At 38.5% G+C, this 25,404-nt stretch overlaps 1 pseudogene; it reads left to right on the top strand.

Moving 5' to 3' along the window:
- The first annotated feature begins 22,095 nt into the window (after positions 1-22,095).
- The window catches only part of LOC102829948, a 124,640-nt pseudogene continuing 121,331 nt past the window's right edge, over positions 22,096-25,404 (top strand).

The raw sequence follows: 25,404 nt of genomic DNA, 5'->3' as shown, positions 1-25,404 counted from the left end.
TGTGATGGCTTACATGTTGCTATGATGCTGGAAACTATTCTGCCAGTATTGTAAATAACAGCATGGTCCATACATTGTGGACAGATTTCAGTGGAGCTTCCAGCCTAAGGCAAGTTAGCAATAAATGTCAGGTGATCTACTTCAGAAAATTAATCCATGTAAACACTCTGGGTCACACCTTTATGGACTTGTATATGCTTACAATTGTAAGGATGAAGCAGGATTTATAATATATATGGTGGTGGTTATGTGCCGTGGAGTCGGTTCGGACTCATAGCGACACTGTACAGGGTTTCCGAGGCTGTAAATCTTTACGGGAGCAGAACGCCTCATCTTTCTCCCATGGAGTAGCTGGTAGTTTCGAACTGCTGACCTTGAGGTTCGCAGCCTGATTTGTAACCACTACACTACCACCTACCACAGCTCCTGATTATATACATACATATATATATATATATATATATATATATACACACACACAAATATATATACATACATATATGTATATAATCACCGTGAGCCAGAGCTGACTTGCTAGCAGGTAACAATAACAACAATAACAACCACTTTAGTTCTAAAGCATTCTATTCCTTTTATGTATTATGACACTGTTGTTGTTGTTAAGTGCCGTCGAGTCGGTTCTGACCCATAGCGACCCTGTACAGGGTTTCCGAGGCTGTAAATCTTTACAGGAGCAGAACACCACATCTTTCTCCTATATAACATAATTTACTTTTCTTTAATATTACAGTGAAAATCTCAAAACCAAAAAACTTAAGTGTGAATAAAATTGAGTAACAATGTAGTATTGATAGTAAGTGCTCTAGAGTGGATTCCAACACATAGCAAGTCTGTATAGGGCTTCCAAGGAGCATCTGGTGGGTTTGAACCACCAACCTTGTGGTTAACAGTAAAGTGCTTATCCTACAGCGATACATCAGGACCTAACAATGAACAGCTGCTAGAAATTTCAACTATTACAGGCATTATATAAGTTCCAAAAAACATGGTTTAGAACTGAGTGGGTGATGGAGAAGAGAGTTTCAGTTGTTTTTGGTAACAATTGAGTGGTAAAGTTGGCTTCAGCTCAAGGTGAAGCAATGGAGGGTCATTGTTGCACAGGTTTGAGAAAGGTCAAGGGTCTGTATGTACCCTTTGCTAAGAACAGTCACTTCTCTTCTCAGTTTCATTTTTAAATTCAACGCCCCTGCTGCTAATTCTCCAGAAAGAGAATAATACTACCAGAAAGGCATTTTAGATGCATAAATCCCTACTATCTAGAAGATATTATGTAATATCAGGAAATGTCTAAGCCTCTTAGAGGAACACAGACAATTTTGATCAGAAAAAATAAAAAAAGCTTTTAATTATTGCACTATCTCAAAATGTTAACAACAATGTTAACAAAATCAGGAATGGAATTGGTCCAGAGAAAAATCAAGCAGATTTCTTACTATGGCACTCACTGTGATTTGGATACTTTACTTGACCTCAATTATGGTCTGTTTATAGATTTGTGGAACAAAGAAACCTGCCTTCTAATACACTGAACCATATTTTTAAAAAACGTTTTTACTGTAAGTTGAGTGAAGATTTACAGAGATAATAAGTATTACATTTAACAAATAATACTCTTCATCTCAATTGCAATTCCCTCAATATAACATCACTTAGATAAACAGACCTGTGAACCACAAGGAAGGCAGTTGAAGCCCACCAGCTGCTCCATGGGAGACAGATGAGTCTTTCTGCTCCTGCAAAGATTCACAGCCTCAGAAACCATATACAGGGTCACAGTGAATCTGAAACGACCCCGCAGCAGTTAACAACAATCCTACTTCCTCCCTATGTTTCTTTCTTCTATTCCTTCTTCTTTCCCTACACTTCTGAATTTTATCTTTATGTAAATTCTGCCCTTTTAATCTCAAGTGGTTGACTATTCTGTGGTGTGCATACTTCACTCTGCATGCCTATCTATTCTTTAGCTTAAAACTGAGTCATAGAGGTGAGTTCTTTTTCAAACCTGAAGAGTGACTAAGGGACATAGTCTTGGGCGTCCACCAGTTTCTATTTGATTAGTAAGCCTAGACTTTTATTTTTATGATTTTGAGTTTGGGTTCACATTCTACCCCACTCTATCCAGAGCCTTCTACTATGACCCCATTCCAAGTAGTTGGTAATGGTAGCCAGACACTATCTAGTTCTTCTGGTCTCAGGGTCATGGAGACCAATGTTCACATGATCCATTAGTCTATTGGACTAATTGTTTCCAAGAGTTTTCTGTTTCATCACTCTTCTTTTCTCCAGATAGGGTGGCCACTCATGAGCCATCCTAGTCGCTACTCACCAAAGCAGGATATAGAACATAGTCTTCGTGGACTGTTATGCCAATTGAGCATACTTTCAAGATGAAGAACGTAATACTGAGCCCCAAGCCCAGAAAATCATTTCCTCAAGGTGTTTAGTGATATCTAAGAAGTTTTCATAATTTTGCCCCATATATGCTCCCCCACATTCATAGATATGTTTACAGAAAAGGTAAACATCCATGTACAAACAATTCTCTGTCAAAGCTATATATTTGTGGGCACACTGCCACTCTTCCTCCCACACTCATTCAACCTGTATTTTTATCCATGCTTTCATAGTGTAGTGGTTACGAATTTGGTTGCGAACCTTAATGTCAGCAGTTCGAAACTACCAGCTGTTACATGGGAAAAAGATAAGGCTTTCTACTCCCTTAAAGATTTACAGCCTTGGAAACCCTGTGCAGGATCACTTTGAGTCGGAACCGACTCCACGGCACGTCACAACAATGATCTACCACTAGGTCATAATTATTGCAGGCGTATATATATAACATCAGTATTTACCTCTGTTCCCTGTAACACTTGCACTGCTCCCCATGTTTTCCCCTATCTTTATCATTTTTCTGCCAACCTCCCTATTGTATGTATCGTTGCCCATAACTCAAGCTAACATGTGCCTACCTTCTAGCCAGTGAATTCCTCTTCCTTCCCTCATACCCTTGGTAACCATGAAGAATGTTTCCTTTAGTATAAAACATTTTCTTGACTTTTTACAATAGTAGTCTCATACAATAATTGTCCTTTTACAATCGGCTAATTTCACTCAACATAATATATGCTAGTCTCATCTATGTTATGAGGTGTTTCCCAGATTTATTGTTATTCTTAATGTTAGTCAGTATTCTCTTATATGTATAAACCAAAGTTTATCCATTCTTCCACTGATGAACATTTAGATTATCTCCATCTTTTTGCAAATGTTAATATGCTGTAATGAACATGGGTGTGCATAATTCTTTTCATGTCATGGCAGTTATTTCTCTAGGATAACCTAGGTCATGTAGTGTGATGGATATGTTTTTGTGTCAACTTGATTGGGCCAGGATTCCTAGATGTTTGGCAGTTGAAATGTAATTATCCCCCTTGATGAGATCTAATCTAATGGAACCAACTCTAGGATGAGATTTGCTGTGAGCAACCAATTTATTGAAAGGTTGCTTCCTCGGGGTATGATCTGCTTCTAATATATTGGACACTTAGACAAAGTTTGCTTGATCTCTGATGGGTCTGGATTTTGCATCTGGTGCATACTCTGACCTTCAGTTCTTTGGACATGAGCTAGTGATCTACTTTATTACCTGCTGATCCTCGGAGTCATCAGCAACCTGCCTTCTAATCTGCCAGACCTGCCTGTGTGCCTGCCTCCCATCTGACCTGCTGATCTTGATTTATCAGCTCTGCATCTATGTGAGAAAGAAGACTCCATTCAGTCTGACATCTGACCAACAGACATGGAACTTTCCATTCTCTACAACTGAGTGAGCCATTTCCATGATATAACATCTCTTTATTTATACATATATGAGCTTCATTGGTTTTACCTCTTTAGAGAACTCAGACTAAGATATTACTATTTCTAACTTTCTGAGGCAGTGTCATACTTTTTTTCCGTATTGGTTGTACCATTTTATAGTCCCACCAGCAGATTCCAGTCTCTCCATACCCTAGCCAGCATCGTTTCCTGTGTTTTGTTAACAGTCCTGGTGGACTGCAAGGTCAGTTTGAACCACAAGGCTGGAGGTTCAAGCTCACCAACCACTTCTTGGAAACCCTATACAGGCTTGCTATTGGACAGAACCAACTCGATGGCACTTAACAACAACAACATTAATGCTGGAGTGAAAGGATATCTCATTGCTTTGATTTAAATGTGGTTATGAATCGGGCTGCTAACCTCAAGGTCGGCAGTTTGAAACTACCAGCGGTTCTGTGGGAAAAAGATGAGGTGTTCTGCTCCCATAAAGATTTACAGCCCAGAAACCCTGTGCAGGATCACTATGAGCCAGAACCAACTCCACGGTACTTAACAACAACAATTGCTAATGGAGCTCTGGTGTGGGGCTATGGGTTAATGTGCAGGACTGCAAGGTTAATTTGGACCACAAAGTTGGTGGTTCAAGCTCACCATCTGCTCCTCAGAAACTCTATACAGGTTCACTATGAGTCAGAACCAACTAGATGACATTTAACAAAAACAACAATGGCTAATGATGGGTAGCATTTCTCCATATGTTTGTTGGCTGCCTGAATATCTTATTTGGTGAAGATTCTATTCATGTCCTCTGCCCATTTTTTTATCAGATCATTTGTCTGTTTCTTGTTGAGATGTTGAAGTTTTCTATAAATTTTAGAGATTAGCACCTTGTCTGATATGTCATTGCAATATATATATATATAAACATACATATATATATGTTTTCCTAGTCTGTGGATTCTCTTTTTACTTTTTTGGAGAAGTTTTCTGATGCACATGATGTCTAATTTTTAGGAGGTCCCAGTCATATAGTTTGTCTTCTACTATTGGTGTGTTTCAGTTATGTTTTATAATGAATTTATGTCATTTAATATTGGAATCATTTGGGCAGGATTGGTGTCAGCTCTATTTTGAGTGTTTGGTAGAATTCACCAGTAAAACCATTAGGATCCAGACTTTGGTTAGCTTGGCATTTTTTAATGACCTGACCAATTTCTTCTTTTATTACAGGTTAGTACAAGTTTTCTACTTCAGTTTTTGTTAGTTTAGGTAGGCAGTGTGTTTCTAGAAATTTGACCATTTCTACTTGAGCTTCAAATTTGTTGGAGTTCCAACACTCTGTTATCCTTTTGATTTCCTTTAGTCTTATTGTGATGTCACCTAATCTTTTCTTATTCATTTATTTACATATTCTCCTTCTTTTCCTTTTAGATTTGCCAGTGTTTTTTTACTTTATTAATCCTTTCAAATAACCAATTTCTTATCTTGATTCTTTCTATTGTTTTCCTGCTTTCTTTCTTTCTTTCTTTCTTTCTTTTTTTTTTTTTTTACTATTTCTGCTCTAATCTTTATTATTCCTTTTATTCTAATAACTGAAGGCTTACTTTGATGCTCCTTTTCTAACAGTTGGTGATGGTGATTTAGGTGTTGATTTTGGTTCTTTTTCATTTTAGGATGTGTACTTATTGCTATAAATTGTCCTCTGAACATTGCTTTTTATATCTTGCAAAGGTTTTGATATGTTATGTTTCATTCTCATTTAATTCAAGAAATTTTTTTAGTTAATTATTTTTTCTTCTATCACCCAATAACTTTTAAGTAAAGTGTTATTCTGTATCCTTCTATTTGTCATTCAGGTTTTTTCCCTTATTGATTTCTAATTTTATAGCATTGTGATCTGAGCAGATGCTTTCTAGTATTTCAATGTTTTTAAATTTATTGAAGATTGGTTTGTGGCCTAACATATGGTCTATTCCAGAAAATGTTCCATGTACTTGAAAAGGATGTTGTTGAGTTGAATGCTCTGTGTAAATCTATGAGGTCAGGTTGGTTGATTTTGTTGTTTAGTTCTTTTGCATCTTTTTTTTAATTATTTCTAGTTGTTCTGTCCTTCATTGAGGGTTGTGGCTGACTGTGTGCTGTCAAATTGGTCAAACTCATAGCAACCCAGAATAGGGTTTCTGAGGCTGTAAATCTTTATTTGGGCAGAAAGCCTCATCTTTCTCCCATGGAGCAGCTGGTAGATTTGAACAGCTGACCTTGCAGTTATTAGCCTGGTGCTGTGGGTTCATGTGCCAGACTGCAAAGCCATTTGAACTGCAAGGTCGGTGGTTCAAGCTCACTAGTCACTCCTCAGAAACCCTATATGGGATCACTATGGGTCAGAACGGACTCAATGGCACTTAACAACAAGAACATAACCCATTATGCTACCAGGGCTCTTGTCCTTCATCAAAAGTAGTATACTAAAATCTCGTACTATTATTGTGGAGTTCTGGTGTGATGCTATAGGATAATAGCTGTAAAGTTGGTAGTTCATACACACCAGTCACTCCTTGGAAACCTTATAGATGGTCACTGTGAGTTGGAACCAACTCAACAGCACTGAACAACAACTATCATTGTAGAATTGTCTGTTACTTTCTTTAATTCTACTAGAGTTTGATTTATATATTTTGAGACTCTTTCATTGGGAACATAGATATTTATTATGATTATATCCTACTGCTCAATTGGTCTTTTAATCATGATATAATGTCTTTCTTTGTTTATTTTACTGGATTTTGCCTTGTTGCTGCTGCTGTTAGGTGTTTTCCAGTCAACTCCAACTCATTGCAACCCTATATACAACAGAACAAAACACTGCTCAGTCCTGTGCCATCCTCACAATTCTCGTAATGCTTGAGCCAATGTTGCTGCCAGTGTTCCAGTTCATCTCATTAGGGGTCTTCCTCTGTTTTGCTGACCCTCCACTTAACTAAGCATGATGTCCTTCTCCAGGGACTGATCCTTCCTGATAGCATGTCCAAAGTATGAGAGACAAAGTCTTGCCATCCTAGCACCTAAGAAGCGTAAAGTCAATTTTATCAGAAGCTGATTTTTCCACTCTTGTTTATTTTTTATTGATGTTAGTTTGTTACATTTTTTTTCCATGCTTTGATCTTTGATTTTTAGTTTATTTTTGTCTTTGTATGTAAGGTGTGTCTCTTGTCAACAACATATTGAAAAATCTTATTTTCTTATTCATTCTACTCTTCTCTGTCTTTGCACTTGTGCAGTAAATCCATTTACTTTCAGTATAATTATTGATAAGTATAAATTGATTGCTCTCATTTTGCTATGTTTTTGTTTTGTTTTGTTTTGTTTTTGTGGTGGGGCTGGGTTTTGCTCCCCATAATTTTTTGTGCTGAGTTCATTTTGTTTGTGGGTTGTTTTTTTTAATTTTTGTCATTTTCTTCATTACCACTGTTTTTATGTTTACTAAATCATTATGACTTTTGATAAGAATGTTTATTCATTTTCTTTGAGGTTACCCTGTAATTTATTACTTTCTTCTCCAATTTAAAATGATCTATTGTATCTTGATATCTACTTGACTACCTCATCATTTGGAAGTCCTGTCACTACATTATTCCCTTTCTTTACTTTATAGTTGTCTTCATTCTGAATTGATATCTTTTTTTCCTGGTTTTCATTTTTGTAGTATTGTATTACTTTGGGGGATGGTGGTGGTGATGGTTATGTGCCATGAAGTCAGTTTCAACTCATACTGACCCTGCATAGGGTTTCCAAGGCTAAAAATCTTTATGGGAGCAGATAGCCTCATCTTTATCCCATGGAACCACTGGCAGTTTCAAACTACTGACCATGAGATTAACAGTCCAACTCATAGTCACTACACTACAAAAGATTTGGATATTTCTACATCAAAATTAACTTTAGGGTACTGTTGTAATGTATGTTAGTCTTAGATCTTTGTCTGTTGCAGGTGCTATAGGAGCTGGTAATGGTTCCTGCCCAGTGGGTGGGACTGCAGAAGGTATAGCTATAATTTCACAGTTGCTGTCTCTTGTCAGTGCAAGGAAAAAGAAAAGAACACACAAGAAAATACAAGCAAACAACAGTGAAATAAATACAATAACTGAGGAGAAAAAACAGGTAGCAGCAAAAAAAGAATAACTAAAAAGAGAAAAAAGAAAAGAAAACCATAGAAGAGAAAATAAAAAGAAAGAAAAAAACATTGGACAACATTAGAGAGAAGGAAGACAAAAAGAGAAAGGCACAAGAGAATTGTAAAGAAAAATGAAGAGAAAAAAAAGAATGAAGAATAAAGAGATAAGAAAAAAAGAAAGCTGTGAGACATAAGATAAAAACAAGGGAAGGGAAAGAGAAGATAAAGGAGGAAAAAGAAAAAACTAGGACTGGGGTTTGACCCAAGAGGAAAAAGCTATGGACTGGTTCCTGCCAGTCAATGAGTTCATGTGGTAGGATGGGAGTGATGAAAGAGTTGTATGCCTGGCTCTAAACTTGGTTACTACAGGCTTAGAAGTTGTGTATATTCAGTTCACCCAATCAAGAAGTAGTTCATGCAGGCCCTAAAGGTGCTGAGGACAGGGTCTTTTTTTCTCAGAAAGAGCTGTTTCAGTCCCACAGGGCAGCTGGGGCAGGACTCTTGGCTATGAGTATTCCTGCTAGTCTAGGGCTGGCCAGAAATCAGCTCTGCTTGTTTTGCAGGTTTCACTCACTTCCAGGCACTGGGGTGGTATACCCAGTGTCAAACTCACAATGATGTGCTGACAACAGTGTAACACAATTCCTACTTCTGGCAGAACAGGGGCTATGCTGGGGATAGATGAGATTCAGAGCTGGGCATTCCTCTAGTCACCAGAATGGTGTGCCAGCCACTAGTGTGCATTTGCATTACAGGCCATTGCGAGGATCTAATGTTACTTGTAAGGAGCTCTGGTAGCGTAGTGGTCACGAATCTGGCTGCAAACCTCAAGGTCAGCAGTTTGAAACTACCAGAGGCTCCGTGGGACAAAGATGAGGCTTTCTGCTCCCATAAAGATTTACAGCCTTGGAAACCCTGTACAGGGTTACTATGGGTCGGAACCGACTCCACGGCACTTAACAACAACAAATGTTACTTGTAAAAGTTCAAGATGGCTGTTCTTAGGCAGGCCAGCTAACAGTTCACCCATATGTATTCTTTCTCACTATCCCAGTTCAGCTTTTTTGTAGTTAGTATTCAATCTGCTTCTCTATCCTTTCCTCTGAACCTCAGGGTTCAAGAATTATCATCTGTATCTCTCATTTGATCACTCATATCTTTGTTGTAGAAAATCTGTGTAATATGTCTAACTAGTCCACCTTCTTGTCCAAAATCTTCAACACTGTACCGATTAAATGGCATAGTTGAATAACTGAGAGCACACAGTTGTTATTCCATAGATTCATCCTCCCTATCTTGGATTGTCTGTGCGGTAAGTAACAGAATAGTGTGAAGGTCACCAATCTGTCCACAGTGATGTACTCATGGAGATTTGGATATTAAGAAAGACAGCATTATCTCCTCACTTTCAACTGCCTTTGTTATTGTTAAGCACTGCAGATTCAGTATTGACTTGTAGAGACCCTGTATAGGAAGTCCTGGTATAGCACTATAAGATAAGCACTGGACCATTAGGTCACTTTGAACCACAACGTCAGAGGTTCAAACTCACCAGCTGCTCCTTGGAAACCCTATACAGGGATGCTATGAGTGGGAAAAGACTTGATGACATTTAACAACAACATAGGATTTCACACTATTATCTGTCATGTTGTCATAATGTGGTGGCTTGCATGTTGCAGTGATGCTGGAAGCTATGCCACCAGTATTGTAAATGCCAGCAGAATACACACGTGGTGGACAGGTTTCAATTGAGCTTCCAGACTAAGATAGTCTAGGAAGAAGGAGAGACAGACTACTTATGAAGGTTTTGTCACTGAAAAAATAGCAGTGGGACTCTGTCAGATAGCACCAGAATGTTGAATATTGAAACATGATGAGCAGCACCAGAATATTGTCAGATATAGTGTTAAAAGATGAGCACATCTGGTTGTAATGAACTCAAAATATGAGAAGGGAAGAGCTACCTTCTCAAAGTAGAGTTAACCATGATAAAACAAATGAAGTAAAGCTTTCCTGCTCTTCATTTGATGATGGGGGCATAACTCAAAATATGGAAAAACAGCTGTAATCATTCATTAGTAATAGGAACATGGAATGTATGAAATATGAAACTAGTAAAATTGTAGTTGTCAAATGAAATGGAATGCATAAAAGTCAGTATGCTAGGCATTAGTAAGCTGAAATGGACTAGTATTGATTGTTTTGACTCTGACAATCTTATGGTTCACCATGCCTGGAATGACAAATTGAAGAGGAATAGCATTGCTTTCATCATCAAAAATAACATTTAAAAATCTATCTTGAAGTATAATGCTCCCTCTGATTGGATAATATACACATGCATTTAAGAAAAGCACATAAAAGCCACTATTATTCAAATTTTTGCAGCAATCACTAAAGCCAGTGATGATGAAATTGAAAAATTCTACTTGGTGTGGTGTTGTAGGATAAGTGCTGGACTGCACTGATTGGCAGTTCATACCCATCAGCATCTCCTCAGAAACCCTATACAGGGTTGTTATGAGTCAAAACCAGCTTGAGAGCACTTAATAGAAGCAACCAACTTCTTCAGTCTGAAAAACATAATCAAGATATATTGATAAGCACTCATGATTGGAACAAAGATACAGAAACAAAAGGAAGTATCAGTAGTTGGACAATATAGCTTTGGTGAAAGAAAACGATGCTGGAGATTGCATGATAGAATTTTGCAAGACCAAGGATGTATTCACTTCAAAAACATATTTTAAACAACATAAAAAATGGTTGACTGTACACATGGATCTTACAAGATGGAATACACAGAAATCAAATTGACTACATCTGTGGAAAGAGATGGTGGAAAAGCTCCATATCATCAGTCAAAACCATGCCAGGGGCATATTGTGGAACAGACAACCAATTGCTCATATGCAAGTTTAGGCTGATGAAAGAAAATTAAAACAAGTTCACATGAGCCAAAATATGACCTTGAATATATTCCACCTGAATTCAGAGATCATCTCAAGAACAGATTTGATGCATTAGACACTAATGACCAGAAGAATTGTGGAATGACATCAAGAATGTAATACAGGAAGAACGCAAAAGGTCATTAAGAAGACAAGCAAGAAGGAAAAGACAAAAATGGATGTCAGAAGAGCTTGAAACTTGCTCTCCAGAATAGAGATGCTAAAGCAAATAGATGAAGGAGTAAAAGAGCTAAATAGAAAATTTCAAAGAGCTGCTTGAGAAGACAAAGTCAAGTATAATGAAATGTGCAAAAACATAGAGTTAGAAAACTAAAAGGGAAGAACACTCTAAGCATTTCTCACGATGAAAAGACTGAACAAAAACTCAAGCTTCAACTGGAAATATTGAATGACTTATTGCTGACATAAAGTGGATCTTGGCTGAAAGCAGAGTATACCAGAAAGATGTTCACCTGGGCTTTAATGTCTACACAAAGACTTTTGGCCATATGGATTATAAAAAGCTATCAACAGCATTGCAGAGAATGAATAATCCTAACACTTAATTGTGCTCATGCAGAACCTGTGCATACATCAAGAGACAGTCATTCAAACAGAACAAGAGGTTTAATGTGGAACAGAATGGTTTAAAATCAAGAAAGGTCTGTGCCAGGGTTGTATTCTTTCACCATACATATTCAATCTGTTCAATGAATAGATAGTCTGAGAGGCTGAATTATATGATGAGTGTGGCACCAGTGCTTGAGGAAGACTCCTTAACAACCTGCAATATACAGATGATACAACATTGTTTGCTAAAACTCAGAGGACTTAAAATACTAACTAATAAAGATCAAAGAACACAACCTTAAAAATGAGTTGTATCTCAATGTAAAGAAAACAAAAATCCTCACAATTGGAACAATAAATATCATGATAAATGGAAAAAAAGATTGAAGTTGTCAAAGACTTCATTTTGCTTGGATCCACTATCAACACTCATGGAAGCAGCACTCAAGAAATCAAATGTTTTGCGTTAGGGAAATCTGCTACACAAGACCTCTGTAAAGTGTTCAGAAGCAAAGATATCAGTTCGAGGACTATTTTCAATAGCTTCAAATGCAGGTCAAAACTGGACAATGAATAAGGAAGGCTGTAGAATAATTGATGCATTTGAGTAATGGATGTTGGAGAAGAATATTAAAAGTATCTTGGACTGCTAGAAGAACAAATAAATCTTGTGTTGGAAGAAATATAGCCAGAATGCTCCTTAGAAACCAGGATGGTAATACTTCGTCTATCATACCTCAGACATATTATCAGGAAGCAGCAGTACTTGGAAAAGGACATCATCCTTGGTAAAGTGTAAGGTCAGTGACAGAGGAATCCCCCCAACAAGATGGCAGCAGCAGCAGTGGCAGCAGAAATGGATTCATGCTTAACAACAATTGTGAGGATGACACAGAACCACACAGTGTTTTGTTCTGTGGTGCATAAGGTCACTATGAGCTAGAACCAACTCAAAGGCATAGGGATTCTGAGGTTGTAAATCTTTGAGGGTGAGAAGCCTTGTCTTTCTCCTGCGAAGCCGCTGGTGGGCTTTTATGCTTCACAGTCCAGTGTTTGTCCTACAAAGTCACTGCATCCCCTCACTTTCAACTGCAGTCTGCAATTTCATTGTGCCCCTCCTTTTAGAATAGGAGTTCTCAGATTTGAGTGTGGATCAGACGGAACACATGGAAAAGTGTTCAAATGCAGATTTCTAGGTCCCAGTCTTTCTCAGGCAAAGAGCATCAAAGATCAGCCAGAACGGGTCTGAGATTCTAGTCCTCCAAAGCTGGTTCTACATACCATGCTGGAGCTGAAATTCTGCTACAATTTTAGTCTTTATTTTCTTCTGCTTGACTTGAACCCTAAAACAGGCTACAAAATGGGTACATTGGGAAAATGTCCCAATTATCAGTGAAGCTAGTAAGCGAACACTTTTTGGACTTCTGGTTTCCAGATTCAAAGATAATATTGAGGGTTCTGCAAGTGATGGCAGAAGTGACATTGGAGTAACTCTTCGTAACTAATGGAAAGGAAAGACGTCTAGGAGAGATGTTAGAGAATGGATAAATGCAAATTTCTCAATTTTTAGAGGAAAAAGCAAAGCAGAAATAGAAAGTACAAGTTGGTGACTTGTGCATGCCGTTTCTAAAATGATAATTGAACAAAAATTTTGTGAGTAATTAAAGAGAATGTGGAATCTTAATGAGTTCATTAAGAAACAGTAATACTCTATGAACCCTGCTGGTGACCACATTGGTCTACTGGTGAATGGAAGCAGGGGAAAAACAGCAATGAAGATATAGGCTGAGTCAAACCATGTTACATAGACTCCCATCGACCTGGAGTATGGAGAGACCCAGTTGGGTCAAAGTATGGTGAGATCTGGGGACTCCTGAGCCCATGAACAAGGACTTAGCCACAGAGGGCTAGAGCTGAGAGTGAAGCTGACATGAAGTGAGATGCACAAGGTTGCCCAAAATTGAAGATAGTGCCCATTGGACCTAGCTACTTTCAATGACTGATCAGAACTCGACTAGAGGAAGATTATTTTTTTTTAATAGTTTTGATAAAGAGAATAAGTGTAATTCACTACAATCTGATGAACTTGACCTATACTTATGGATGTAGTACCTTAAAATACCAACCAAGAGGGAAGGAATCATCATAGCAAGGTTCACTTCCATTCTCTCTGTATACAGGGTTGATAAAAATGGGCAACTTAGACATTGGCTACTGAAAGTGTTGGGGTGGGGGGCTGTAAAGGCATGAAGTAAGTGGTTTACAAGTTTTCAAGAGGGAGTTTAGATTTAGAGTGTGCGGGAGAAGGTAAATCCCCATTGAGTGGCTTTCATCATGTCTAAACAGGTCTGGTGAAAGGATATGGGGATAAGACTCATAATTCAATAGTGATTAATTGTTATCATGACTAATTGCAATTTTTAACAACTGTAAAGGTAGAAGTTTTGTAGCAAAAATGGGTGAATAGTTGATGTTACAGTCCAGGAGTGGAGGACCCTCAAGGGAGAAGAGTGGGAGCAGAGTGTGGGACCCTACCCAGAGAAGCAATGATGCCAGAGATGGAGGCAAAGATGACGATGTGGAGAATCAGAGCAGCTGAGGACTCTAGACTCATGGAGGGATAGGGGCTATGTGCTGGTGGCTGGGGGACAGGCTTGCAGGGTGTGCCCTTTGGTTGTTTAAATAATTGTATGTTCCTGAGTGTTTTGGTGTACATCAAAAACAAACAAACAAACAAAACCCAGAGGAAATAGAAGCAACTACTGTTGAATGATGATGCACAGAGGGATTATAATAATTTCAATGAAATGAAATACTACAGGATGAGTGTAAAATGGACATTCACTCGTCACAATAAATACTTAAAAAGGAAAGAAAGAAACATTAATGCTCTTGAGGACATTATGCTGAATTAATAAGTCAATCACAAAAGGGCAAATATCGTATGAAAACCCTATTATAAAAAGTCAAGAAATGGTTTTCACATAAAAAGAAACATTGCTTGATGGTTACTAGGGATTGGATTGTATGGAAAGAATAGGTAAATCACTATCTAGAAGGGAGATACATATTACATGGGATGAAAGGGAAGGTAATATATAATAAGAGGGAGGCCAGCAAAAAATCATGAAAACAAAAGAAGGCACTGTGAGAAGTATAAGGGTTAAAGGCAACAGAGGTAAATACTGCTATATGCACAACCCTGTAATAACAATAATCTACAAGTAAATGCATTGATACTGAAGGAGGAAGTCCAAGGTGCATTGAAGGAATTGGCAAAGATCAAGGCACCAGGAATTGATGGAATAAAAATGGAAATCTTTCATGAAAGTGAGGCAGCACAGGAGGCACTTACTCATCTCTGCCAAGAAATTTGGAAGACAATTATCTGGCCAATAGAAGAGATCCATATTTGTGCCCATTCCAGAATGGTGACCCAAGGGAATGCAGAAATCATAAGACAATCTCTTTGATATCCCAAGCAAGTAAAGTTTTTCTAAAGGTAATATAAAAATGGCTACAATCATATATTGACAGAGAACTTCCAGAGGTTCAAGCCATCTTCAGAAGAGGCCGTAGAACGAGATATATCATTGCTGATGTCTGATGGATCTTGGCTGAAAGCAGAGAATATCAGAAAGATGTTTACTTGTGCTTTATTGACTATGCAAAGGCTTTCGATTGTGTGGATCATGACAAGCTATGGACAACATTGCAAAGTATGAATATTCCAGAACACTTAATTGTGCTCATGAGGAATCTGTACATGAACCAAGAAGCAGTTGTTCAAACAGAACAGGGGAACACTGCATGTTTTAAAATTAAGAAAGATGTGCGACAAGGTTGTATTCTTTCACCACACTTATTCTGTATACTGAGCAAATAATCCAAGAAGCTAGATTATATGAAGAAAAATGTGGCATCAGGATTGGAGGAAGACTCATTAACAATCTACGATATGCAGATGATACAAACTTGCTTGCTGAAAGTGAAGAGGACTTAGAACATTTACTGATGAAGATCAAAGAGCACAGCCTTCGGTATGGATTACATCTCAATGTAAAGAAACAAAAATCTTCAGCACTGACTGGACCAGTAAACAACATTCTTATCAATGGAGAAAAAAATGAAGTTGTCCAGGACTTCATTCTTCTTGGATCAACTATCAACACTCATGGAAGCGGTAGTCAAGAAATCAAATGACGTATTGCATTAGGCAAATCTGCTGCACAAAACCTTTTTATAAAGTGTTGAAGAGCAAAGATGTCAGCTTGAGTACTAAGGTGCGCCTGACCCAAGACATGGTATTTTCAGTAACCTCATATGCATGTGAAAGCTGGACAGTGAATAAGGAAGATCGTAGAAGAACTGATGCCTTTGAGTATGGTTTTGGAGGAGAATATTGAAAGTGTCATGGGCTGCAAAAAGAACCAATAGATCCATTTTGGAAGAAGTGCAGCCAGAGTGCTCCTTGGAGGCCAGGATGGCCAAACTACATCTCTCATACTTGTCAGGAGGGACCAGTCGCTAGAGAAGGATATCATGTTTGGTAAGGTGGAGGATCAGAGAGAAAGAGGAAGACTCCCAAGGAGATGGGTTGGCCAAATGGCAGCGCCAATGGACTCAAGTGTGACAATAGTAGTGAGATTGGCCTATACCCACTATATATATATATAGTTGTTAAGTGCCACGGAGTCAGTTCAGACTCATATAGACCTGGTATGGGTTTCTAAGAAGCAACTAGTGGTTAGCAGTTCAGTGCTTATCCTACAGCACTCTACAAGTACTTATATATATATTGTTGTTGTTGTTGTCAGGTGCCATGGAGTAATAACCGACTCATAGTGACCCCGTGCACAGCAGAATGAAACAATGTTCTATCCTGGGCCAACCTCACTACCACTGCCACACTTGATGTTATCAATGATGCCACCTGGATGATCCATCTCATTGGGGTCTTCCTCTCTTTCTCTGACCCTCCATCTTACCCAGCTGACATCCTTCTCTAGCAACTGTTCCCTCCTGACAATATGTCCAAAGTATGAGAGACGAAGTTTAGCCATCTTGGCTTCCAAGGAGCACTCTGGCTGCACCTCTTCCAAAACAGATCTATTGGTTCTTTTGGCAGTGCATGGCACTTATAAATATAAATATATGCACACACACATACATATGCGTATATATACATATACATACAGGCTAGTTCTACATATGCATTTACCTAGGCTGTAAATATATCCATGAATATGGTAGAGCATATAGAAGTCTTGGTGTGGCACTGTAGGTTAATGTCCTGGACTGAAAAGTCAGTTTGAACCACAAGGTCAGTGGTTCAAGCTCACCAGCTGCTGTTTGAAAATCCTATACAGGATCACTATGGGTCAGAACTGACTCAACAGCACTTAACAACAACAACAGGAGGCCAAGTTATAAAAACTTCTTAACCATAATCAAACATCTTGAAGGAATGAGTCGTTGGCCCTGGAAACTCAGGAGCATAGTATCAGATCCAAGGCCAATTAGAGTAACTTGTCCACAAAAATAAGGTTCTACTACTTTGGTAAGTAAAGACTGGGGTCTTAAAAGCATCTAAGGTACAGCTATTGTTTTCTCCCCATTGAGAACAAAGAAGAATGAGAAAAGCCAAAGGCATGGAAACGATCAGTCCTAAGAGCTAATGGATCATGCAAACTTCAGACTCCATGTCTGGAGATAAGAATAACTAGTGCTTAGCTACCACTGCCAACTGTTCTTAAAGGGATAATATTTGAAGTTCCTGAATAGAATAGGAGAAAAATTGTGAAACAAAACTCAAAATCATAAAAAGACAAGGGTTATTGGTTGGACAGAAACTGGTGGAGTCACTAAGACTACAGCCCTTAGTCACCCTTCAGGCCTAAAACTGAACTCATCCCATGGCTCAACTTTCAGTCAAACAACAGCCAGGACTGTTGTTGTTAGGTGCCATCAAGTCGGTACTGACTCATAGCCACCCTATGCACAACAGAACAAAACACTGTGCAGTCCTGGGCCAACCTCACAATTGTTGCCACTCTTGAGCCCATTGATGCTGCCACTTTGTCAATCCATCTCGTTGGGGGTCTTCCTCTTTCTCTCTGACCCTCCACCTTACCAAACATGATATTCTTCTCCAGCAACTGGTCCCTCCTGACAAATATGCCCAAAGTATGAGAGATGCAGTTTGGCCATCCTGGCCTCCAAGGAGCACTCTGGCTGCACTTCTTTCAACACAGACCTGTTGGTTCTTTTGGCAGGCCATGGCACTTTCAATATTCTCTTCCAATAACATAATTCAAAAGCATCAATTCTTCTACGGTCTTTACAAAGTGAATAATCATACTAAGGGTGATATGCACACTTTCAAATAATTCATCATTTAAGATCACAAGGGCAGCATTTGCCCAACCTCAAGTCCAGAAGGCAGGAAGGGTTAGGACAGGAGGAATGGAAGTAGGAAACACAGGGTAGAAGTAGGAGAAATGATTTACATTGAGGGAATTAAAATCAGTTACATGAAACAAAATCACCCACTCATAAAAAAAAGCTTGAAAAAGAAAGTTATGCCAAATAACTTAATATATGGTTGTATATTTTTTCTAATAATATATTTTTTAAAAAGCAGGTAACTTACTTCTACTTATGGTTATAGGGCAGTGCCACTGGTTAGTTGCAGTAGAGTAGATTTTTACATTACAGAAAATTATTCTAATGATGAACCAAGTTCTTTAGTATGGGTAAAGCATCACAAATAGCACAGAGTAAGAATGCAGGACCGTACAGATGAGCTGTTAAGTGCTGTATTGGTCTGACTAGTGTTTGGTGACCCAGAGCAGGTTTGGGGTGACATGAAGGGCTGAGAACTGTGAGGAAGCTCAGGACCAGGTATGGAACCAATGCAAAGGCACTTAACAACAACAGTAATAGCAATTATAGAGAGACAAAACATAAACTATGGGTTGGAACCGACTCGACGTCACTTAACAACAACAACAACAACTGATACAAAATAGTTTTTAAACTATTTATATTTTTTTTTAAAAAAAGGTAAAAAATGAAGAAAGAAACCAATTATTTAAAAATTTGATAAAACACATGAATAGGCATTTTAACAAAAGAGGAAACACAAAAGCCTTTCAACCAATGTAGGCATACACAGCCTCATTAGCTATCAAAGATTAAAAATAACCGAGATACCATTTCATATCATCAACAGTGGCAAAGTGTAAAGTATCAAACTTTGGCTAGATTAGAGAGGAACAGGAACTTTGTGACACTTCTGGTGTCAGCAGCAATCGAGTCTCAGATCATGGAGCTTTGTAGGGAGCTCAGTGTTGCTAGGGCCTGCACCATCGTCCTGACCATTAGTATGTTTGAGTCCATTATTATGGTTTATTGTGGCAATCCATCTCAGGGAGGGTTCCCTCACTTCTGTTGGACCTCCAGCTTTACCAAACATGATGCTCTTTTCTAGTGACTGGTTTTTCCTGATGATGTGTCAAAATCAGATGAATCAGTCTCACCACTTGCTTCTAAGACAGACCACAAAATATTCAATATTCTTCACCAATACCATGATTTGAATGCATTGATTCTTCTTCAGTCTACCTTTCTCATAGTCCAGCTTTCCCAAGCACATGAGGCAACTGAAAATACATGGCTTGAATCAGGGTCATCTTAGTCATCAAAATGATATCTTTGCTTTTTAAAACTTTAAAGAGGCCTTTTGTAGAATATTTGCTCAATACATTGTTTGATTTCTTTACTGCTGTTTCCATAGACATTGATTATTGGTCCAAAGGTCACTAGCTTATTTTAACAATATATTGCAAGGCCTGTCTTCCTCATCTGTCTCACTCTGGAAACTATCTGCCATGGGTGAGCCTATTAGCATTTGAAATGCTGGTGATATATCTTCTAGCATCATAGCAACACACAAGTCACTGTAGTATGGCAAACTGACAGATGCTGGTACCATATTCAAATACTTTGTTCCCCTTTTTTTAACTTGTCCTCTATTTATCTGGATCATGGGGTTTGCCTTGCATTTAGCTGCTATGTCTCTCAAATCTACTCTGATCCAGAACAATGCCTCTGTGTTTTACATCATAGGCATTTTTTAATAGTCTAGGTCTGTTACTTTACAGATGTCCCTTTGCTTTTTGTCTGATTGTTCCCTCATAGTGAGATTTAGATTACACATTTTTGACAGTTCTATCACATATGTATTAACCATCCCACTAAAATATTTTTATTTCTCCCAAATGCTTTTCCTCAAGGTAGCTTTCAGATCTCTGAGACTTTCTTGAGACCACAATAGGACGGTGGACATTTTTGCCTTTGTGGACTCCTCCCTCCCTAGAAAACATTAAAAATTATATTTTACAACTACATTGGTATAATGTCTAATATGATGAGATTGGATTCATTGCTATACATTCATTAGTATCAAATTCATATTTTTTTTTTCTGATTTAAAAACAAATAAGATTAACTTATTCAGAAGCCTCTAAAGCACTACACTAGGCACACTCTTTCTTTCTTTCTTTCTTTCTTTCTTTCTTTCTTTCTTTCTTTCTTTCTTTCTTTTCTTTTCTTTTCTTTCTTTCTTTTTTTTCTTTCTTTTATTTCTTTCTTTTCTTTCTCTCACTCTCTCTCCTGTCCCAAGTTTCCCAATCTGGAGAGCACTCTCTGGTTTACTCCCCTCCCACCCCTGCCCCTTTCTGGTCAGCTCCCCATCATCCTCCATCCATCTCCCCACCTCTAAGTGCCTTCCTTCTTTCACCATAGGTGCAGATGTAACTTGACTTTTTCTGATTTCCCCTTGTCTACCCAGTGCACACCACCCTCTCCACATAGCTAATGCTGGGGTCCAATTGTGTCAGAAACCTTTCCTCCTAAGAAGGAGTCAGGAGCAGGAGACAAAAGTTTTCTCTTTCTTATCAGGAATATAATTCCTCACACTCTGGTAGAATTTTCTTGCTACTATTTGCCTCCTTTAATTTAATTTTCATCACCCACAAGGACTTCACAAAAGGAAATTAGTTTGCTTATAGAAAAGTCTGAATCTCGATGCATAGAACTTCTCTTCAGTTAAGACTGTGTATCTGCAAACAATGTTGATGAGCATGATTGTGCTGACTGGTACTGTGAGGGCTCCTTTGGAAGGCATTAGTGCCTAATATTGTTCTCTACTGCTGCACTCAAGACTCAGTAATGCACTGTTAACCACAAGGTCGACAGTTCATATACACCAGTCACTCCTTGGAAATCCTATACAAGATCGCTATGAGTCAGAACCGACTCAATGGCACTTAACAACAATTGTTGCCCAGGAGAGCCTGAAGTCTGAGGCTTCTTCCTAACCTCATATGAGATACATTGCTATACATTCATTAGTATCAAATTCATATTTTTTTCTGATTTAAAAACAAATAAGATTAAGGCATCATGCAAAGTACTGTATATAACTTCATTTAATCATCACAGAAGCTCCTGCTAGATAGGTATATCATTGAAAACCCAGTTTGCTTAAAATAAATATGAACATGGCCACATTGATGAAGCAGCTGAAGCTTTCAGACATATAGTAACTTGCCTAAACTTTACTGTAGTAAGAGGTGGAACAGGATTCAGACCAGACCTATCTCACTCCTAAGCCACTCAGTGTGGCCCTACTTGTACTGCTGTCTCAGTCCTCACTGTGGATCTGCAGTGGTTCATGGGACTGGAGCTGAGGTGGAGGACCAGGAAAGACAGTAGGTGAGGGAGGGACCCTGTTGGGGTGCTCTCCCCCTCTCTCTCCTTCAGAGGGAAAGCACAACTTAGTCTGTACTTTAATCCACTTCATTTCAGGGGCTAATACACTTGGAGCCCTTGGGGATTCTTAGAGTAAATTTCAATAAGAAAATAAAAAAATAAAAAGCTTTATGTTCAGCCTAATTCTATTACCTAAACACAATGATTCCTGTCTTAATCTCAAACTCTCCACCTGTAAAACAGTATGCTCTGACTCACTGAAGAGACATTTACAGAGTCATTTGCAAGCCTTGCATGCTTACTAAATGCCTCTTATTGTTAGCACTAACAACCAATTTTTTGTAAGTAGCAATATTCTAAAGTGCTAATGTTAAAGTTACAAACTGAAAACCATTTAGATAAGCAAAAAGAAAATCTGAAATATTGTTTGTTTTTTTTTTAAATCTTTCAGTGATTAAAAGAATAACAAAACCATTTGAAGTTTTTCTGAGGTGTAGTTGAATACTTCAGGCATGATTTGATAAACAAACTCTCTTTTGGACAAGATACATCTCTCTGAGCTAGGGGGAACACATTTGTCAAATCCCCTGCTACCCATAGAATAAAAGATAAGGGGGCAGTTCTTCATTGTTTAATAAGAAAAAGGTAAGCAAGGGGATCACTTTTTCTTTTAAGTATATGTCCAGAATCCCTTATGAAACAGATAAGAACAGAATGGGTCTCCATGAATAATCAAGCTCGTCTCATTAACTGTCCAGAGTGGCTGGCTTGCCAGCCAGCATGGCGCACCAAGCAATAAAAGAAATGGTTGTGTGGGCTGCCAGTAAAAATGTGTCTCAGGAAAAGGTGATGACTCAGCCCCCATGAATGGATGTGTCATAGTGGCTCCAGCAGGAACACGTGCCTCACTGTGGGATTATCTTATTCCCATTCTAATTTACAGCACCTGCTTGGGACTTGTTGGCTTCAGCCCCAGAGGATGATTTGTGTTTAGGACATTTAAAATTCAGTTCACTTAAAATCCACAGTATAAAATAAATATGAACAAGTCCACATTGATGTAAGTATGACAGGGTTTCCAAATGGAATTAAAAGATAATGGAATTTTTCCAAGATCTTTTGAAGTCCCCTCATAAATAAGTCAGTTGGAGAAGAGACAGCTCTTGCTTACAGGAAACACTACAAATAAGATTTCTCCTTCAGTGGGAGGAGCTTAATGGCCCCTGTCCCTTGAGGACCTTGACGAAATAACTCACTTCCAAAGAGCAGAGCAGAAAAAGTAGGAGCCATGCACTGGAGAAACCTGGAAAACTCTACCTTAATCAAGCAATGAAGTTTCACATGATAAGTGATCTCATGTGAGTATCCTTTACTTCTGTACCATTCTTTTCAAAAACCCACAACCTCAGTTCTGATTAAAAGAAAAAGAGCAGGCAGACCCAAGTTGTCTGGGTGTTTGGCCTGCATTCCTCCAGAATGCTAGGGTCATGAAAGAGAAGGAAAGAAAAACAGTTATAGGTCAGATGAGACTGTGGAGACAAGGCAACCCAATGCAATGTACAGTACACTGGATAGGAGTCTGCAACCAAAATAAGACACCAATGGAAAACTTGGTGAAATCCAAAGACAGGAATGCACTAAATAGTCGTATACTGATGCCAGTTTCTTAGTGTTTAGGAATGAACTGTGGTTATACATAATTTTTAGAGATGTATATGGGAATTCACTGTAGAACTATCTTCAAACCTGAAAATCTAAAATGAGTTCAAAATATTAATAGTTACTAAAAGACAAAATGAAAAATAACTAAGTTCATTCAAGGAAAAGGAGAGGTTATTAGGGATATATTTTTTCTTTCTCTTTTTTTTTTTTTTAGTGTGTTCTATTTTTTCTCTCTTTCCTCTGTCTCTTTGTTTTAAATATTTATTCTGTAAGAAGTCAGCTTGAAGACTCAGGTGCACCTGACCCAAGCCATAGTGTTTTCAATAACCTCATATGCATGCAAAAGCATATAAGGAAGACCATAGAAGAATTAATGCTTTTGAGTTATGGTGTTGAAGGAGAATATTGAAAGTGTCATGGCTGCCAAAAGAACCAATAGAACTGTTTAGGAAGAAGTGCAGCCAGAGTGCTCCTTGGAGGCCAGGATGGCCAGACTTTATCTCTCATACTTTGGACATAATTTCAGGAGGGACCAGTCGCTAGAGAAGGATATCATATTTGGTAGGGTGGAGGGTCAGAGAAAAAGAGCAAGACCCACAGCAAGATGGATTGGCAAAGTGGCAGCATCAATGGGCTCAAGCGTGGCAACAATAGTGAGGTTGGCCTAGGATTGGGCAGTGTTTTGTTCTGCTGTGCATAAGGTTGCTATGAGTCGGCACCGACTCGATGGCACCTAATACAACAACAATTTAAAATTGGATTTTACTAATTTTTGTAATATTGCATTTTGGTAGATATAGTTTTCTGTCTTTACACAAGTTTGGAGATTGGACTGCTTGCTTAAGCAAGTAGCTCTTGATAATCTTCAGGCAATTCAAAAAGTTGACTGAAATTTGGATTTGAAACTGTGTGTTTAACTGTGGCAGCCATCTGCCCAGGGCAGTCACACAGCTAGTAAGGAAGGTAGAAATTGAACTTTATCAAGAACATACTAACTTGTTCTGGCCAGAGGACCCCCACCATAGTCTCAAGACCCTCAAAAGGCAAAAATAGGCTTGAATGGCATATGTTGTTATCTGTGGAGTCAGTTCCAACTCATAGTGACCCTGCACAGGGTTTCCAAGGCTGTAAATCTTTACGGGAGCAGAAAGCCTCATCTTTCACCTGTGGAATGGCTGGTAGTTTCGAACTGCCGACCTTGAGGTTAGCAGCCTGATTCATAACCACCACGCTACCATAGGAGAATGAAAACTGGTAGCCACCACTAAGATCCCAGTGCCCATTAATAGTACCACAAAGCTCACATGTCTCTGGCATCAGACTCTCACACCACCTAGCAAGAGACATACTTCTTGTGCATCCCTGTTGTTTCCAGTCTGGAGAGTGGCCGTAAAGTTTTGAAGAGGAGAAGCTAAGGGTCGCAGCCTCTGCTGTCAAAGCATACTGACTGGAGTGGGATTCTGCTGGTACAACCAGAAAACCCCTTCCTGAAGCAATGTAAATTTATCACTGTCAGCACAGTAAGGTAACATAATGATTTCTCATACATTAACAAATTAATCTGCAGAGGTTTGGGGAAAATAACACTATTTGATAGCACTGTTCCTTTGTGGCAATGCATTTCAAATTCTGAACTACCAATGTAGGATCGGTGATTTGGAACATTTAGAAGTTGGGGACTGCTTGATTAAGTGAGATCACAGACCCTGATATCTAAAAGTGGAATAGACCTTGGTAGGAAAAAAAAATACTAAAGATTGAACTGAATTTTATATAGGGAGGATTTTAAATAATAAGAGAAGATAAAATGCTATCAAACTAGGGCAAGCTATGTAAGGTTAGCTTTCTCCATAATTGCAAATGCTGACAGCATCTCCAAGGAAGCAAATGAGTGGCATGGCATTCCAAGACAAGTAGACTACACACCAGGCTCTAGGTAGCATGCAATTGTAGTAAGTGTATTGGTTTTACTAGGAGTTGAAGAACCAGAGGAGGCATGGAGCCTTCCTTCAAAATGGAAATGTCTTTCTTCATTTTCCTTCATGCATTGCAATAATAAGTTATCATTTTTTCATGAGAATTGAATGAGCATACAGATAAGTAAGTATCTTCCTAGGGTGCAAGTGAAAGAATGGAATTTGAATTACATTATGAGTTTTCTCTCCGGAAAACTACTCAAAAGCATAGGTCGTATTCACAATCCAATGATATCAATTTATATTTGGGAACGTGAACATTTATGAAAAAGCAACTCAAAACTTGTAGAACTTTCTCTATTCACCAGATAACTCCTTTTTTTTTTTTTAATGTTTTATTGTGAATTATGTGATAGTTTACATGGGAGAACTTTAGTTATACATTCATCCTATCGTATATCATTTTACTGCCATAGTTACAATCCCCTCCCTGCATCATCAACCAACCAAA

Source organism: Chrysochloris asiatica, unplaced genomic scaffold (assembly GCF_000296735.1).
Source record: "Chrysochloris asiatica unplaced genomic scaffold, ChrAsi1.0 scaffold00397, whole genome shotgun sequence".
In the NCBI taxonomy this organism is placed as follows: domain Eukaryota; kingdom Metazoa; phylum Chordata; class Mammalia; order Afrosoricida; family Chrysochloridae; genus Chrysochloris; species Chrysochloris asiatica.
The sequence above is the reverse complement of the archived record's forward strand: the minus strand, read 5'-3'. Positions and strand labels throughout refer to the sequence as shown.